The sequence below is a fragment of the Myodes glareolus genome, chromosome 10, assembly GCF_982192425.1.
Source record: "Myodes glareolus chromosome 10, mMyoGla1.1, whole genome shotgun sequence".
NCBI lineage: Eukaryota > Metazoa > Chordata > Mammalia > Rodentia > Cricetidae > Myodes > Myodes glareolus.
In genome coordinates this window covers 47,061,550-47,080,630 of record NC_142035.1, presented here as the reverse complement: position 1 = coordinate 47,080,630, position 19,081 = coordinate 47,061,550, and the positions used below count along the sequence as shown (strand labels likewise).

Below are 19,081 nucleotides of genomic sequence, written 5' to 3'. Positions count from 1 at the left end.
CTAACAAATAATTTCGAAGCAATTATTTTTTTTAAAGAAAAAAGTGTCACTTAATATCAACTTCAGCTTTTATTAAAAGTTTGGGGGTTTTATAAGGAAATACACTTTATAAAGAAGAGCCACTTCAGACCATGGGCTTGGCAGTGAGGGGACGGGTTGGTATGCCGGTGCTCTTTCCCTTTCACCTTAGGTTCCGGGTTGACGTGGACACCCAACCGAGACCTGGGTGAGGAGAGGCAGCCCAGGAGGAGAGGGGGCTCTCTTTCCTTTCGAAAGGGCGGCTCCTGAGTCTGGGTAAACTGAGGCGGGCGCGCTTTGACAGTGCCGGAAGACCTCGTTGGCTTTACAGGGCGGGGCAGCGCAGGGCTGGCTCTGTTCCTCGGCAGATGGATGGGTGAGGCGTCCCATTTGCGAAGATAGGGGATCGCAGGTGGCGGTGCCGCCGGCGGCTCCAGGCCGGGTGGCCTCGGACTCCCCGCCCCCGGTGGGCGGGCCCGGGGCGGAGCGCACAGGCGGGGTGGGCCGGGGACGCGAGGCGGAGCGGGGCCCCCGCACAGGCCGCGGCGGCTGGCTCGGCCCTACGGTCCCGGCGGCGGCTGCAGGAGGAAGCCCGGCGGCTGCGGAGGAGGGGAGGCGGAGAGGCCGAGGCCGCTCGCGAAGACGCTCCCCGGCTTCGCAGGGAAAGGTACGGCGCGGCCTCCCCGGCCCGGGCGCAGGCAGCCACGGCACCGCGCAGGCGAGGGGCTTCCCACGGAGGCCGGCGGCGGTCGGTGGGTTGTGGGCAGAGGCGGCTGTCCCGGGCGGTCGCGACTCCGGGGGCCGGGCCGCATCCCCGGGGCTCCCCGCGCGGCGGCGCAGACAAAGCCGGCTGGACACTCGAGCTGCCCGGAGGGTGCGCGCTGGGGAGCGGAGGGAGCGCAACTCGCGCCGGCGACCGGGGCCCGGCGTCCGCGGGTCTTTTTGGGACAGCGAGAGGAATGGGGAGCAGCTCTCCCGAGGGCCACCCGGAGACTCGCAGTCTACCCCAGGCTTGGCGGGAGCCAGGCTTCCGAAGGGTAGGGCGAGTTGGAGCAGTCGCTTCGCCGGGAAGGGGTGCGGAGGCCGGCTGTCGGCCTCGGGGTGGCGCGGCTGGGGAGCAGGTGAGTGGTCCACGGACCTCTCGGATCTTGCACAAGGAACAAGCACCGCACAGTGACTGGCCCTTCTTCCAGCCGTGCCCACAGGTTGTTGGAGGAACCTACTGGTAGTGGCACAGCGTGGTCCCACCTGGGGTCCACTTGGCGGAGCTTAGGGGAGAAACAGCGGGTGCTGAGTGGAGGTCCGCGGGGCTATGGGTAAATGGAGGGTCAAGAAGGTGTGTAAATGGCCCTCGTATTTGTATTCTGTTACCTCTTACAGAGGAAGGACTATTACAGGGCCCGAAGGATCGTTCTTCCTCGTAGGCTCCTGGGCCCTGTGACCATCTCCTTAAGTGTCCCCAGGGTTTCCTACCCAGCAGGTTGTGAGAACAGGCTTACGTCCTCTAATTCCACAGTCTCCCCTTTGGGCCTTGAACTTCACCCCCTTGAAGCCCAGGACCCAGTTCCAATTACAATGTATATTCCTCCAAAGTTCCGTCCTTAGCAGTGCTCCTAAGAGACACCCAGGGTCTCCAGTGACTCATCACTCTGGCAGGCATTGCCCACCTTGCAGGTCTCCTAAAAGCTCTGTCCCAGAGTTATAATCTTCCCGGGCTCTCTGGTTCCTCCCTCCTGCCTGTCTGTCTTAGCCTGCTTTCCTGCAAGGCTTCACTTAGCTGTTGGAGGGCTCCAGCGTTCTGTTCTCAGCACTGCCTTTCCTGACTCCCTTCTCAGCATCCCCTGTTCACTTTCTACCCCAGTTTTCATTCTTTCTTATGATTAAAAAAAAACTCTATTAATTTATGAACACAATAATCTCCTTTTTATTTATTTTATGTCTATTCGTATTTTGCCTGCATCTATGTCTGTGTGAGGGTGTTTGATCCCCTTGAACTGGAGTGACAGACAGTTGTGAGCTGCCATGTGGGTTCTGAGAACTGAACCCCAGGTCCTCTGGAAGAACAGCCAGTGCTCTTAACCGCTGAGCCGTCTCTCCAGTCCCGAACACAAAGATCTTAAGTGTTTCATGCTCATGACTTTGAATAGCAGATTTTGTCTCTGACTCCAGCTGGGTCCCACCACTCTTTCTGATTGTTTATCGTGTCCCGGTTGACAGGAAACTAATGTGGGTAAAGCAGGCTCCTGACAACACTGGGGACTGGAGCCTCTCAGGTCCTGCCATCTGAAAATGGCTGGTAATCTACCCATCTTTTAGGACAGGAAGCCTGGACTCCTTTCTGCATTCACAGCCAGTCCCAGAGCAAGGCCTTTTTGACTCTTTCCACAGGGTCTATCTAGGACCCATTCTTCCTGCTCTGATTCTGTTACTGTCACCTCAGGCCACTGCCCATTGCCAAGCCACCGTTTAACTCTTCCTCAATACCATAGTCTCCCTCTCCCAGTACCCTACTTATCTTCTTTGCATCTGTTTTTAGCAGAGCGGCAAGAATAGCATAGAACGTTTTGATCAGATCATTTGATTCCTTGAGGGCTTGTTAACAACTTGAACGCTGAACACTTGAGTAAAGTCACAAAACCTTCCCATGGCTTCTATCTGACCCTCTGTCATGTGGCCACTGATGACCTCTCAGCCTGATTTGAGTCTTGTCATCTTTACAGTCTCCCTGGCAGACAAATTGAGTCACTTCTGTCTCTTCAGCACCCTAAGCTTTTCCCTGACCCAGAGACTTTGCTTGTGATGTCTTCCTTGACTGAAAGGTTATTTTCCAGTGCTTTTTATTGGACATGCTTTGCTTATAGTTTTTAGCTCTAAATTTAAGTATACCTTCCCCAGATACCAGCCTAGCCTAGGTAGAAGACCCCTCCTCTACATGTGATTCATATTAAAACTTGCTTTAATGTCTTCATTTTCTATTTAAGGGTTGATAACCCCTTGTTACAGTTGTCTTGACTTTGTTTGGGCTTCTTAAGGGCTAGAACCTTGACTGGTTGGCTCACTGCAGGTCTTCTAAAAGCTCTGTCTGTTGACAAATTGTCCCATTGCTGTATCTGAAGCCTCTTGCTTAGTGTCCTGTAGGTACCCCTCAGGAAATCTTGACCCATTAAGGTGAGGTTGGGCTAGGCAGAAAGGCATGGGCCTTACAGTTAGCACAGGGAATTCCTGTAGTCTTAAGTGATCTGAAGAGTTTGTTTTGTTTCCACAAAAGCAGTTGTGCAAATTGCTGCAAGAATGTGAGCCAGCCAGTAGGATGTGAAAAGGGGAAGCTGGGAAGATATGGGTACCTTGAGGTCATTCCGGTCTATCATGGGGAGACCAAGCATGGGGAGATCACTGTCGTTTGCAGCCAAATGATTTCCTTTGCTTTCTTGGCTGGAAATCAAGGTGTACGTGTGTTTGAGAGAGTGGATATGTGGAATGTAGGAAGCAGGGTCTCTAATTCAGGACGTGGGGACAGCCTGGGATTTAGTTCAACCTACTCCCTTGGGCGGCTTCTGCATGTTCAAACCTAGGGGGCCAGGGAATTGAGAGGAAGAAGCAGCTGGGCTGGGAGTGTGTCTTTTCATGAACCCTCATCTTGCTGTCCATGGCTTTCCAGTTTGTAGAGAACAGTCAATCTAGTGTTGCATTGTGGAGTTAATACTCCAGAGTAGAGGGGTAGAGCCAGGGGACCCCTGATATGCAAGGAAGGGGAGCTGAGATCTTGACAGGGAACCCAGGACAGACCTAAAAGTCACCCTGTGAATCAAGTGCTGGAGTTAGGAGCTAACAGTTTTATATTTGGTGTGCAACAGGCATACCTAGGAAATGGCAGGAACTGGCATAGGTGGGAGCAAAGAGAGCATCCTGAGTAGAGGAAATCTGGTCAAGGGCAAGAACCTAGTGTGCTCAGTGGGTGCTAGGTATTGTTTAAGAACTCTTCAGATCGACACTGATGCTCTTAGCAACTTTTCTTCCATTTTGTTGAGGGCAGACTGGAGGTACAATACTACAGCTAATAGTGGCTCTGGAATCCTCTTAGATTTGGGCCAGTGGAGGGCTTCTTAACAAACAAGGGCATTTCCTGCCTTGCAGGGGTGCCTGATCCCCTTTAAAACTGGAGCCCTTGCTTGGGGTGGGCTGCCAAGATTTTTTGCTTCTGGCCCCACTTCCTTTCCTGGGATGAAATCCGACCCAGGTCAGGTAATTGGGGTTCATGCACACTGATATCAAGGTTCTGGGGTGGGGGCGACTTGTGCTTCTAGTCTAAACACTAGTTAGAATGTCACCTCTTGCTTCATGTCCCTGTCGCTGCTTCTTTGAATCCCCCTCTCTGGAGAGGCCAAAGCTCACTGGGGTCCACAGACAAGCTCGCCTCTTCATGATCCTGCCAAGAACAGCGGGGTGGTGCTTGCGGCCCAGCTCTTGGGAGCCCAGCTGGGGTCTGAGGTGGGCCAGGATAGGATGTGAGGGCAGAGCCGCAGGACTGAAAGTGGCTTGGCCTCTCTCTGCCTTTCTGTATAATGGGATGAGAGAGACTTTTTTCTTGGCCCCTGGAGGCGGTAGAGGTTGACAGTTCCGTGGGGGCTATGTTCTTATGAGGGGCTTTCTAAGGGGTGCCAGTTGTGGGACCCAGGCCAGGGCAGCTGTGCCAGTGAGCCTTTTCCAGTGACACCTCCGTGACCACCTTTAAGGCCCTGACTGGCTGAGGAGGGCTGCTGGCCACACGGGGGTGACGTTTATTACAAATTGTGAGTTCCAGAGTTTAGGGGATCTGTTCTTCCACTTCGGCAGACCCTCCATCTCCTCCCAAGAAGAGAAAGTAGAATCACTGGACCTTCTCTTCTGCATTTGGAGGAAACTGAGGCACACACCAAGCACATTGCTGTAGTTGTCAGGAGGTTCATGGAGGGAGGCCTGTCTTTGCCTGCTTCCTAGTTTGCTCAGTTGACTTGGAGACTCGTGCAGAGCCTGAGCTGGACACTGGGTCTCCTTAGATGTCATTGGCCCCTGGCATCTCTTGTGCCTAGCCTGGTGTCCCGAGGCAACAGGGACAAAGGGCTTGGTTCTCACTGTTCAGGAAATAAAAGGGGGCCAGCCTTGCCAGGTGTGCTTCGGAGAAGCTTCCTGGAAGAAGTGGTGCTCCAGTGTCCCCGAGCCTGTCAGAGGACTGGTGGCATTCCCGGGGTGGCAAAGGAGGTCAAGCTTGGGGAAGTGGGTGGAAGCCAGGCTGTGAAAAGCTTGATTACCCAGCTGCAGAATCTGGACCTTTACCAGGCCCAGGGAACCACTGGAGGTTAAGGGCACGGCTGTCACAGTATGGTTAGAGCTGTGGTTTTAAAGCTCGTTCCTCAGGCTTGAGCACAGATATGCACCTGTTCACTGTACCGAGACGCAGGCCAGCCCTGTCTGATTGCGTGGGTCCAGAGTGAGGCCTGGGAATCTGCATTTTCCCCCTTTCCCTTCTGTCTAGCCTTTCTTTCTTTCTTTCTTTCTTTCTTTCTTTCTTTCTTTCTTTCTTTCTTTCTTCCTTTCTTCCTTTCTTCCTTTCTTCCTTTCTTCCTTTCTTCCTTTCTTCCTTTCCCCCCTCCCTCTCTTTTCCTTCTTCCTCCCTCCCTCCCTCCCTCCCTCCCTCCTTCCTACTCTCCTTCCTTTCCTCCCTCCCCCTCCCTCTCTTTTCTTTCCCTTCCTCTTCCCCATCCTTACCTCCCTCCTTTCCTTCCTCTCCTCCCTCCCTCCTTCCCTCCTTCCCTTCTCTTTCTCTCTCTCCTTCCTTTCTCTCTCTCTCTTTTTCTTTTTTTTTGAGGTGATATCTCACTCTGTAGCAGTGCTAGAACTTGTCTATAGACCAAACTGACCTCCAGCTCACAGAGACCCTCCTGCCTCTGCCTCCAGAGTGCACCATGCCTAGTTGAGACTCTGCATTTTTAAGAGCATATAGGCTGTGCAGAATTGCTACTCCATTGGCCCCTGTCTGCGCAGTGAATTTAGACCTGTGTTCTATGTGACAGGCTCAGTTTATGGGACCTACAGGAGGTTCCCTCAGTCCCTTGTGGACTGTTTTGGCAGAGTTCAGGTAACAACCTCTGTGAGGACGGGAGCCAGGGGGTGGGGAGTACAGAAAGGAATGTAGAGATGCTTGTGGGGTGGCCTGCTTGGAAGTAGGGCTAGATGAGGGACCTGTGGGCACTTGGGTCTCAGATGCTGGAGTTCCAAGACCTCAGTGGGGTGTCTGGGGTGACTAGGTCTTAACACAGGGTGACTGTAGATGGCAGGCAGGGCACCTTATCTTTGCCTGCAGCCTAGTCTAGTGGAGAAGCCAATCTGGGGTGCGCACCCTTCCTCTAGCCAGGGCGGAGCGAGAGATTGGGGCTGCAGCTGGCTTCAGCTCCAGCACAGCTGTGACACTCCTGACAAGCTGTCTGTCTCCTTCCCCTTGGCCCTGTGGGAGTTCCTGTCGCTGCTGCTGCTGGTCACTTGAGCTGCGGCTGTGGTCTTACTCTGCCCTGGTCACCTCCCCAGTGTATTTGGGAGTCGGGGCCTGGGCCGAACCACTACAGGCAAGTGTCTGCTCCCTTTTGCCACCTCAGTTTCCTTGTCTGTAAACAGAGAGGTTCTGTTCCCCCATGGAGTGATGTCACAGGGTTTGTTGGGCGGGGCACTGTGTATTTCCAGAGCAGGAGTTTAATACACCTACGTTCTAGTTTCCCATTAAAAGCTGTGTGCTAATGCTGCAGCTGAGCGAGTGATTCGTGTGGAAAACTGTCTGGCTCGCCTTGGGCTCTCCCAAGGCTCCTTGCTCTCCTGGCTCAGCGCAGCTTAGAGTCAGTTGAGGTCCCATTGGATGCTGGCACCACTCTTCGGCCAAAGATGGTGCCTGAAGGTGAATGCCACCCCATGCCCAGAGGGGCTGGAAGGGCAGGGGTTGGCCTGCTTTTAGGCTGATCTCTACCAGCTCTTCAGAGGAGGGCACAGTCAAGCCTGTCTTGCCCCCCTTTCAGGCCTCCCTGAGGAGTGAGGGGTACCATTTCTAAAGGACTGCTGTAAGCCTTCTTAGGGATTAGGAGACAAATAAGAGAAGAAATTGGCAGGTCTACCCTGCCGTCCTGTTGGAGGAGGGTCATGCTGTGTTTATGAAACTTGGAGGTCCAGGCAAGTTATATAGGAAAGAAAGACGATCTCATGTTTCTAAAGCTGACTTGACTGAGGAAATATGTGTTTTTAAAGATTTCCTAAAACCTTACTGAGCAGGAAAATACCGTTTGAGAATGGCAGATGTGGAAGGATACTGCTCCCTGGAAGCCGCAAACATGGACGGTGGGTGGGCTCAGAAGTGGTTGGGAGGCACGGAGAGGTTGAAGACTCACTTCTTGAGAGAGGTAGGCTTGGTGGGACAGCCACACTTAGACAGTCGGTGGACACAGAGGGAGGGATAGGCTAGATGGATCCCAGGCCCAGAGTTGGTTTTGGGTTCTTGTGGTCACTGCTGTCTTCATTGGGTGAATGATTAAGGGACCCCGAAGGACTGATTGATGCCCAGTACCTGATGGTAGCAGGCGCGGACCTCCGGATTCTGGGAAGCCTGCTGCCGGTGTCACACTGTCCTGCCACTTCCCTCATGTACTCCTCTTCCATCCCCTCCTTCACAGGTTACCTGAGCAGGGTTATGATCTCCGGGCAAGAGGCTGAACCTTCTGTGACTCAGTTTCTTACTTATGTCATGGGGACAGTATTACCTTCTTTGAAGGACTGTGTGACATGGAGCACCAGCTTGACGTTTTCACCAGTGTGATTAACAAGTGGATGGAAGCCATGTCTCCAGGAAGGACCCAGAGAAGCGCCTGCCCTGGATAAGAGAGGCCGGGGTGGAGACCTGCTGGACCAGTGCAGTGCTTAGGAAAAGGAAGAGTGGGGGCTAGGGCAGCAGGGACTAGTGGCTTCTGGGGTAGGGGAACCCCCAGTATCTGTGCCCCTTCTTGGCTCAGAGTGTGGGGCGTGGTTGGGTTGCTAATGTGACCCCCTCAGAGTGGGTGTGGTCAGCACAGGACAGGGAGGAGGTATTGTTCTGGGGTGCGTGCCCCATACTTCCCTGTGACTGGTGGGGACAGTCCTCTGCACATCTGCAGTGTGAAGTCTCTTTGTTCAGCACTCAGGTGGGGAGACAGGGTGTGGCATCCCAGCAGCCCCAGAGGAGGGGCCAGGCTTTGCAGTCTCAGGTGCTGACAAGCTGGCGCTGCAGCCTTGGGCCCACTGTGGAATCTGGGAAGAGGATGCTTCGTGGGGCTTCCCATCAGCCTCAGCCCAGTCCTATGGCACTGTGTGTCACTGTGTCCTTCTCCCCTGCTCCTAGGCAGGCTGGAACCCTGGGCTCTCTGTCAGTCCAGGGTTTGAGGACCAAGGTTGGAGGTTGAAGAAAAGCATTTGCATTTGTGCATAGCTGGGTGGCCTGGTATGGGGTTTAATACCCTGCCATCCAGTCATCTGCCTTCTTAGGGAAGGGTGTTAAGGCCAGTGTGATTTAAGATCAAGAGAAGCCTCTCTTGGAAGCGAGTTGGGATTTATTAGAAAACAAATCAAAGAATCTAGCCACCCTGGCAGCTATGAGCTAGTTCTTGCCTCACCCTCCACCTCCGTGGGCTACTGTCTTGTTTCACAGAAAGGGGACACTGGTCAAACCCAGGTTCTGCTCCATTTGGCTTGATGCTCTTTCCACATCCAGTAACCCTCCTCAGAACCCTCACCCAAACCTTCAACTGTGCCCCATCCCTACTCTTCCTGTCTGCTTGCTGTCTTGATTCTGGGGCCAAGGATGTTGTCCCTGGAAGGCTGCCGAAACCCTAGGCTCCAGGTCAAACAGACTTTAGGATAATGCTGGCTGGAGACACCTAGGGTGGCCTGCAGGCAAATACTCTGAAGAAAGTGTAAAAAGAGCTTCCGTCACTCAGTACACAAGAGTCTCATTCTCCTTAACTTTAGCAAATGAACATAAAGCCATACATAATGCAAAACTTTGTGAGTTAGACCAGAAGGGTTTGGCGTTCGGAGAGTAACTTTGGGAAGGACCTTGAATATGACCCTGACCGAAAGGGAAGAGTGAGCACCAGGCGTTGTGCCTCATAGAATGACTTTACGACAAGGTCTCTGGACCTTGGCTCCCACCTCTGTAATAGGGAAGCGCTGCTGTGAGAACTGGACCTTCCGCAGGAAGGTGTCTAGCGCTACACTCTGTGCCTTCAGCTTTACTCAATAAAAAGTAGCGACAACAATGGCAGAATGCTTTGAGGGCCTTTAGACTTCAAAAGCAGGGAGTTCCTGTGTCTCTTTGAACTTAACAAAAAGACTTGAAGGGTATGTCTGTTGCATAAGCTCGGTGTCTTAGCTCCGCAGGTGTTTTATGGGATAAGTCACAGGCCCTGGACCCAGCTGTGGCCTTTGCTGGGAACACTGTTGGCTTTGCAGACTGCTGGCTTGTGTATGGGTTGTGCTTGTTGCATGGGTAGTATGAAGAGCCCTTCACTGGCTGATCTCCTGCACTGGTTAGCGCCCTAAAGTCACCAGGAGGGGGAAGTCTTGGGCTAGTGACTGACTAGTGAGAATCATGGATTGCCACTCTTGGAGTTCCCATTTGTCCCGGCAAAGCAACGCTGTCGTATCCCGGACCCTATTTATGCAGGGGAACCAAGGAGAAGGGTTGAGTCTGACAGTGTTTGCCTGGCCAGCCTAAGCTAGCCCTGGGACAGGGAGGCCAGAGTGCTCTATAGCCTACTTTGCCAAGTACCCAGGGCAAGAAGCAGGTAGCCTCCTAGTGATAGTCCAGGTTTTGGCTGTGTGACTGAGGTGAACTGCCAGGCTTTGAAGTGACTCTTCCCGGCCCCAAGTACCTGGCGTAATGTGTACAGTGTCAGTATATGGAGAGGGTAGGACAGGAGAAGTGCCAAGCCCCGGGCAACCCTTGAGATTGCTGCCCTGAGTAAAGATGGAGCACCCTGCTGTGGCCTCCACTGCTCTCTTCAGGCCTCTTAGCCTGTGTCTTCATCTGTACAATGGGCGGCAGGATGCTTGTGAGCACGAAGGATGCAGGGCATGGAAGCTTGGTATAGAATATGAAAATCAAGTAGCAGTCTGCCTGCCTGCTCAGGTGCTCATCTACTGTTGGATTGGGGGTTCTTTTGTTAGTGTGAATCTTTCTGTGGTCACATACCTCAGCTTTGTAATTTGTGCTATAAAGGGGGGTACCTTGGAGTGGTAGTTTTGCTGGAAAGGGGTTTATTGAAGACAAGGGCTCCCTCATCGCAACTGCTCCCCAGATCCAGCAGCCCTCAGACAGCCCTGCTGTTGTGAGGCTGAAGGGTTTCTTTGCATGCAAGGAACAGACTTTTCAAGCTGGGTGAAGTGGAGGCTCTGTGAGTCAGGAGAGAAGATAGGCTTGCTGGAGACCCCCCCCCCAATCTACTGTCAGGCACAGTCGGGCTTTGTGCAGAGTCACGAGGGCCCCTGACGGATGAGGGGGAGCTGAGTGGCTGAGGCTGTGTTCACAGCCTCAGTTCTTGCAAGTGGTTTTGAAAGAGTCAGCAGCTTCTGCTGACTGTGCTATTCTCCTTTGCCCCAGCGCTGCGGCCAGTGTGTGGGAAGGGAAAGGAAAGACGCCCATGAGAAAGCCACCCCTTCCTTCATCTGCCAGCTTACACCTCCCAGGTGCCCATCCTTCAATATCTACCAATGTAGATCTCTGTTGCATCTGACTCTGGGCATGATGACTCACATCCGGGGTGGATTGACCTGTGTCTGCAGGTGATGCTGGGCGCAATTGCCTCTGCTCTAGGTGGTGCCTAGTCAGTGCAGGTGATGCCCAGTGCAGTTCTGCTGTGTTTGGGGGTGTGTGTGCAAGGAGCTGTGAACTGCAGAAGCTTAGTCATCTCTGGTGATGACCCTGGCAGGAGAACAGAGCCCAGGCTTCACCCCTCAACCTGTTGGATCTGCATCATGGTATTTGGTCTTGGGTAGGTTTTGATCTTTCCCACACCCTAGACTTAACCACGAGGGGTAAAAGGGTCAGCTGGATGAGAAAGAAGTGGTCTGGGTTTATCCCAGCAGCATCATGACTAGTCACTGAGGTCACGCTGACCTGCCTTGCCTTGGCTCCACATCCTGCCTCTTTGTAAGTTCCGGAAGGTCCACACAGCATTCTCACTTCCTCTGAGCCAGTGCCTTCCCTGTCCCCTACCCCAACTTCTTTCTTTGTGGCTCTCGTAAGCTCTGACCTGTCGGGTTCTTAAGGGGCCAGTTTTAGCTTTTCTGTATTCCCACACAGTAGCGCTCTTTAAAACCTGCTCACTGAATAAAAGATTTGTCCCTACCACCTGGCTCGGGTTCAACATGGGTTTCTCCTCCACTTTGTGTGTGCTGTCTGGTCTCTTCAGATCTGCCCAGTCCAGGCCTAGAGTGCCCCTGTGATTTAATAAGAAACTCACCCCACCCCACCCACATGCCGTGCGCTCACCCGGACTCCACAGCCACTGGGACATGGCCTGTAGAGACCGTGTGCCTGCATGCTGTTGGTACGACTCTTTTCCTTTGGAGGGTAGGGGTGGAGAATGCTGTTCTTGGGGCATTCTGTCATCCAGTGGGTGGGCCTGGTCTCTCCCTAGGAATAGCACAGGGCTTGTCTGTGTGGCTGTCTCTGTGAGGCTTGTGGGTGTGGCTGAAGACCCTGAGGAGAAGGTGGGATACATCCTCCCCACTCCTGCTTGTAAGTTTGCTTCCCGGCCACCCAGACCCAAATAATCACACAGAAACTTTAATAATTACAATACTGTTTGACCAGTGATTTAGGCGTATTCCTGGCTAGCTCTTACATCTTAAATTAGCCCATTTCTATTAATCAGTATCACCATGAGGCTGTGGCTTATGGGTAAGATTCCAGAGGCGACTTTCTCCTTTGGCAGCTACATGATGTCTCCTGACTCCTTCTACTTTCGCTATATATCTCTTCCAGCCTGGCTATATTCTGTCCTGCCATAGGCCGAAGCAGCTTCTTTATTAACCAGTGATATTCACAGCATACAGAGGGGAATCCCACATCACCTGCTGAGATGTTCTATTCCCAACTCTTCAGGCCTGGAAGGAAGGTCAGGTGGATGCATCTGGGACCTGGGACTTCAGGGCTCAGCAGGAGACCTTTGGTAGAGTGGACAGGGGTGCCTTGGTCTCATGCGGAGAGTTATTCTCATCAGCAGCCTCTCTAAGCATCACAATCCAGGACCGGAGCTGACTCCTTCCCAGACTGTATTAGGTTCCCCAATCTGGATCCTAGCTGCCTCTCGTACCTTTGAGTTAACCAGCTGTGAGCCCCAGGGAAGCCCTGTCTCTATGATTTGATATTCTGCCCTCCACAGGGGGCAAATACAGTATAAGGCAAGGCTGAATCTTGTAGGAGACAAACTGTAAATACAGATTTCATTGAGTATTTCTGACCTAGGACCCAGACTAGGGCAAGTATGATGACTGTTGCCACTTCAGAGGCGAGCAGAGGCTTTTCAAGCTTGTCCAGGTTGACCCTAGCCCTGTGTCCTGGGGCCTCTCCTATAGGGGAAGAGCATCTTCAGAGGTTGCAGAGAAAGGGAGAAGATGTGGATGCGCGTGATGGCAGGGATGCTCATGGCTTGAGTGTGTCCAGGCTTGGGCTGCAGAAGACTTTGAAATCTAGGCAGTGACAACATAAAGGGGTACCTTGGCCATGATCTGGCCTCAGCCTTTTCAGCTCCCTTCTCTGATACGGCACCGGTTCCTGGAGTCTCTGCATCTGGAGACTTGGTATGAAATAGATGGCTTTACGGATGACCCTAAAATGACATCCTTGCTCGGGCTTCATTCCATGGAGTCTGACTTCCATGAGGTAGTGTGAGTGTAGGTGTTTGTAGACATCTCCCGGGGAATTGTAATGTTGCTGTCAGTGGGCCTGGTTTCTAGGTCTGCTTTTCAGAACAGAGGGGATGGAGCTCCTGAGTGACGGGGGTGTCACCTGGGGATCCCCTCCTCCTCAGGGCTTTCTGGATAGGAAACTAAAGATTATTCATTATCTATTTCTGGGCAGTAAGTCACCTCCACACTAGTAGGTTCTAAAGCAGTGGAATCATCACCTGTAGCTCATCTGTGAGTCAGGGCTGGGGATGCAGTTGAGCTGGGTGGCTCTGGTTCAGGGTCTCCCAGGAGGCTGCAGCCAACGGGAAGGCCGGGGCACTGGAGGATCTGTTTCCATTGTGGGTCATGCCTGTGTGGCCACTGTGTATTTTATAACCCAGTTTTAGATGTCACATTCTATCATTTCTACAGTATCCTCTTAGCTATACAGGTCGGCTGAAGAGGAGAGGGCGTGGATATGGGACGGGGGCTCTTGGAAGCCGGCATTCATGCACTCTGGCCTGGAAGGCCCAAGCTGCAGCAGCAGGTGGGATATGGGCTGACCCTTCTCTTCTAACGTGTTTTCTTCCTTACCACACCCAACGGGAATGTCTCTATGGAGTCGGTAGCTCTGTCCGGCTTCACATTCCTGCTTTGAAATTACTTCTGTGAGAGGGGGGCCCGTGGCCTTTCCTGGGTGGGCTTGCTTCCTCCAGGCTCCACACACATCTTTTCACCTGGTTCTGCCTTCTCTCTAGTGATTCCCGCTGTGTACAGGTGGGGGACTGCGGAAGACTAAGGACACATGGCTGCCATGTGCTGGGCTCTAGGCCTCTGCGCACATTCCCACACAACCCACTTTACTGATGAGGTCACCTGCCTTAGGTTTCTGTTGCTGCGATAAAAACTGACCAGAAATTAGCTTGCAGAAGAAAGGGTTGATTTGGCTCACATGTCCTGGTCACAGTCCATGGAAGAAAGCCAAGGCAGGAACTCTGAAAGAACTGAAGCAGAGGCCATTTATGAACGCGGCTTGCTCAGCCTACTTTCTTATAGAACCCAGGACCACTGGTCCAGGGATCGGACCCACCCACAATGGCCTTGGCCCTCCTCCTGCCCGTCATTAATTAAGAAAATGCCTTACTTGCCTATAGGCAGTCTGGTGGAGGCATTTTCTCAGGTGAGGTTCCTCTTCACAGATAACTCTAGCTTAAAAACCAAAAGCCAATTAACCTGTCACCTACCTAATACGTGGTGGAAATTCAGATTATTGACATTGGAAAGTTGGTGATCACATTTCAGAACATATGTGAAAATGTGGTGCTAAAGTTGTCCTGTAGGGAGGGGACTATTTGTGATCTTGTGTGTATGTGAGGGAGGGGGAGAGCGAGAGAGCGCTTGAGCACCCTTGGTGATCCCCCAGCTAGGCTTCCTACTGGGCCTGCCCATTCAGGGAGCTAAAAGTGTCTTATGCTTTGCAGTGTGGCAGGAAATTGAGTCTGCACCCCTCCCAGCGTACCTCCCACTTCTGCCCACTCCTTCCATGAGGGAGGTGTGTTCTTTCTCTCTGTGTGTGTCCTGCCAGTCAGTAGCTGCCAAAGAGTGCCTGGCTCCCCTCTTCTCTTTTGAAAGAGGGTTACAAGAAACTTTTTGAAGTTGTTTCTTTTTAGAACTACATTTTGAGGGAAGAGAGGTGCATAACAAAGGCACACAGTGCTGGGAGAGAAGCCAGGCACCAGGAGGAAGCTGGGGCCTTGGTTCTCATCAGCGCTGCTGCTGGCCTGTGAAATAAGGTCCCTCTACTGTTTCCCTGTTGTGAACTCGGAGTTGCCTAATGACCATTGAATCTGGGAAGGGTGGTCAGGGTTGAGGGGCTCAGACCCAGTTGGGCTTGAACTGGTAGTCAAGTTGTGGGTATTTGATTGACACCAAGGTCAAGGTCCTGTTGGGATGGGGCCAAGGCTGATGCTGCGCTCTGAGCTAAGACAAAACTTTGGGTTCCTTTACATGCAGTGGAGCTTTGGGATCTTGGAGAGGTGACTCCAATCTCTTATAACAGTCCTTAGGGGGACCTTCCTTGACCTTTCTTTGTGAGGTAGCACTTACAGGTGACCACACTTCTCTCCAGTGCCTGTTTCGTTCTCCCAGCAGTCCACAAGCAGGCAGGACTCCCCCACTTAACAGATAGAGAAGCTTGAAGCCTGTAGGTGTCCGATGGGTCCGAGACACGTGACTCCAGGAGGTGGGAGCATATGTGATATTCTTGTGGTGAGTTCAGGAGTGCTGGCCAAATGGGGCCCAGAGAAAGGCAGGCCTTAGCCAGAAAGTAGGATACAGAGTTGGACTGCCCTTCTGCCCGCTGTGCTCACCTCGCTCCTGCTATTCCTTTCCACTGGCCTGGCCCTTCTGGTTTGGTGGTGCTGTGCAGTATACTCATTGTGGCCTGGGCAGGAAGGCTGGGTAGGGTCTGGCTGGGAGGCTGGGGCAGCCTGCCCCAGACTGGAGGGTGGGAGGAGGCTTGTCCAGACACAGAGCCCCTTTGTTTGCCAGACCAGCAGGGCAGCTGGTGTGGGATTTCTGGGAGGTTTTCCCCCCCCCTTTCTTTCTTTTTTTACCTTAGAAGAATAATTGCATTGTCTAGGGGGTCTCAAGACTCCAAATCTCTCTGCAGAACTGCCGGGCAACCCAGAGATGTTCCCCTGGACCAGCCCCTTCTCCCTTTCCTCCTGCTAGAAGCCTGGGAAGAGCATCCCTATAGGGAAGGGGAAGCTGGCTACTGCTCTAGACTGCCAGTCCTACCTGTTGGGAGAGAGTCATGAAGTCCACAGGGCTGGCTGAGGAGGGTGCAGGCATTCTGCTTCCTGCAGCTGAGGACAGGCACCTTGAGTCCTGGGGATTCCTGGGTAGATCTCTCATGAGCAAACATCAGGCTTGAGGGAGGGAAAGGATGCTGGTTAGAAGCAGTGACCTGGTTTGGAGGGTTTCAGCTGGTGTGGTCCTAGACTCTAAAGGAGATGAAGTGAGGAGGGGGCTGGCCACCGGGGAGCCTTACTCTTCTGCAGGCAGCAGATGAAGAAATCCAGATTGAGGTGACTTGAGGAAAGAACAGCATCTCAGGCACCCTGGGGAGTAACTTGTGTTCAGGGATCCAGGATGGGTGGAATCTTTTGTGTCTTTGAAAGGTGTGGGAGGTGGTCACTGTGGCTTTGTATTTTCGGCAGTAAGCACGGCTAGGGAGCAGTGGCTTGTGAATGAGGGGGAAAGGCAAAGGTGGCCCCAGTGTCGGAACAAGCAGGGTGTCTATACTGGCGGCACTGCTAACCTGCAGAGTAGTGCTTGCTTCTCAGCCTGTGGCCATGCTCACTTGCTGGAGAGCTACCAGTCCAGCCTGGAGTTTGGCCTTGCTCAGCAATAGGGAGGCTGCATGCAGCCGCAGTCCTGAGACACTAGGTGGTAAGAGGTCCCTAGAGAGACACTTGTGTTCTGGGAGCAGTTTGTTAGCTATTGTACTTAAGAGCCAGTATGTGGAGCCTACAGTCCACAGTCGCCCTGGGGAATGATGGCACAGCTCCTAAGTCCCAATGAGGACTGTGCGGGTTAGAACCAGAGGCAGCTTCTTGGAAAATGTTTCCCTGGAGGCTTTAGATGGGCTGGGGAAGCCCAAGGCTTTCTGTTGTATGTGGAGGGGAGTATCTTGCAGAACTGAGGCCAGCATGGCCAGTGGATGAAGGATTTTCCCATGTTTGGTGTGGAGTAGATATTCAATGAATTGCTGGATTGTATTCTGTGGTCATATTACTGAGGCCTAGCCAGTTAGCCTTTAAATCAGTGGTTCTCAACCTGTGGGTTGTGACCCCCACGGTTGTTGAATGACCCTTTCACAGGGGTCACCTAAGTCAATCAGAAAATACAGATATTTACATTACAATTCATAATAGTAGCAAAATTACAATTATGAATTAGCAACAAAAATAATTTATGGTTGGGGGTCACCATGATACATGAAGAACTATATTAAAGGGTCACAGCATTAGGAAGGTTGAGAACCACTGCTTTAGAGGGTGGAGATTGGGACTGGGTGCAGGTGAGGTTCAAGAGAGGGAGGAAGCTGAAGGGTCCCTGAGAACACTGAGGCGGGGGCCATAGTGTTTGGACTGTAGGAATGATCGTGGCTTGTCCCCGTGGAGAAAGGGGATCTTCCAAGGACACCTACAGTTTTGACCCTGGGCTGTTGTTGGGATGAGTACAGGAAGATGCGTGTTGAGTTCTGGGCATTTCTGGGAGGGGCTCAGCAGGATCGTGCAGAGGTGGTGCTGGCCCTGGGCAGCAGTGGGCAGCTGTGGCCTGTGGCCAGGGAAGTGGTATCAGGAGTCAGTGGGGGATTTTCAAGTAGAGCACTTATGCTCTGGCTGACCCGGTTTCTTGAAGCTTTGGGACTTGGTCTGCTTGGGGACATGGATACTGGGCAGGAAGCCCTAGACCCCCACCCCAATTTACCATGGAGGCCAGAGCAAAAAGGCAAGTGTCTATTGTTCTGTGCCTCCCTCAGCTCCCCTCCTCCCTCCTCACCGCCTGGCTGAGCCAGCACTTTTTCTTCATTCCTTTATCTGTGGGCAAGTACAGGGCGTTCTGTTTCTCCTGTGCATACAGATCAGGGCAAGAGAGGGACAGGCATGCACCAAGGACCATTTAAACGATTCTTCTTCCTCAATAAGAACTCTCTCTCTCTCTCTCTCTCTCTCTCTCTCTCTCTCTCTCTCTCTCTCCCTCCCTCCCTCCTTCCCTTCCTCCCCTTTCCCTCACCCTCCCCTCTCCCTCCCTCTCTCCCAACAAAAACAAAACAAAGCAATACCTCCCCCCCCCAAAAAAATAATCCCAGAAGGGAAAATGATAAAAACTGACAGGAAACAACCTCGTGGATGGATGCAGGGTGATAGGGGGACATGGTGGACAGTCCTCTGTCCTCTGTGGCTGTGTGTGGGGGGCCCCTGACTTCTTGTGGGTAACAAGGGTGGATGGAGCTGGTTTGGGACAAGGCTTATGGAAGAACAGGACTGTGGGATTAGCTGTGAAGGTCAGTGGTGCAGAGGACCCACGTGGGCTCTGCTTTCCTGTATGACTTCCTTCTGATACCCATGTTCAAGGTCTCTTGAGATTTGGTGTTGGGGGCTGAGGGTTATTTCTGTGATCACCTTTAAGATGGCCTGTGGTCCGTTCTAGAATCCTTTCATAATGTACCGACAGCACCTGATACTTAAACTGTGAGGTCCTTAGATGCTGATAGCCTTGTGGTAGCCTTATTTGACTGTTACAGCCAGCCAAGCCTAGGGGAAGAAAGGTCAGCTAGACCTCTCTGGCTTTTAGAGAGGTGTCTTGGGATCCTGTGATAAGCAGGACACACCCCGTGGTTTTTTGTTTGTCTGTTTTTGTTTTTGTTTTTAGATTATGTCTTGCAATATAACCCAGGCTAGCTTGAACCTCATGATCTTCCTGCCTTAGCCTTCACAGTACTGGAATTACAGGTGTGTGTGGCCCCAGTCAGAGTGGGAACTCCAGTTTAATCCCTGTTACACCTGCTCAACCCAGTAGCATTTCAAGATGTGGCTCCACCAGTAAGCTTTACAAACACTGCTGCTATCCCACCCTTTATTGCAAAAATGAGTCTGCTGGGGTGTCCCTGGGGCAGGGGTGCTGGAAAGGGGAATCCCCACTCTTGTTCCAGAGGCTGGGTTGCGGCACGCAACCGTGACACGTCTCACCCGATGCCTGAGCACCCTGGCGTCATTACAGCTGACGCAGGCCCTTCGTGGCGCTCCGTGTATTTACTAGCTTGTCACGGCGTCGGCGGTGGCTGGCAGACTTCCGGTGGCATCGCTGCTGACCCTGCCAGCGCGTGCAGTCTGCCACATCCTCACCTCTATATTTAGTGCGCAAGAACCTGGGCGAGAGCAGAGGGGAAGGGAGGGAGAGCCCTGCTTGGCGTGTTCCTTGGAGGGTGGGGACCGAGGAGTAGGGGAAGAGGGCAGGGGAGGAGGAGGCAGGAAAGGCCTGCGCCCACCTACCGTTGGCCTCCTCTGGCAAAGCTAGGTTTGCCTCGGAGGGAGTCTGGGCCTCGAGCGCCACC

At 52.8% G+C, this 19,081-nt stretch overlaps 1 protein-coding gene across 5 annotated transcripts in view; it reads left to right on the top strand.

Moving 5' to 3' along the window:
* The first annotated feature begins 528 nt into the window (after positions 1-528).
* Smox (spermine oxidase) overlaps positions 529-19,081 on the top strand; it is a 34,338-nt gene continuing 15,785 nt past the window's right edge. For 4 of the 5 annotated variants that reach the window (XM_085696311.2, XM_085696310.2, XM_085696309.2 and 1 more), the window contains exon 1: positions 529-685. The gene's annotated coding sequence lies outside the window, so the exon portion shown is untranslated. Of the gene's footprint in view, positions 686-6,486; positions 6,618-19,081 lie in introns of those variants that run through there. The other variant, XM_087911186.1, reaches the window with a different exon arrangement.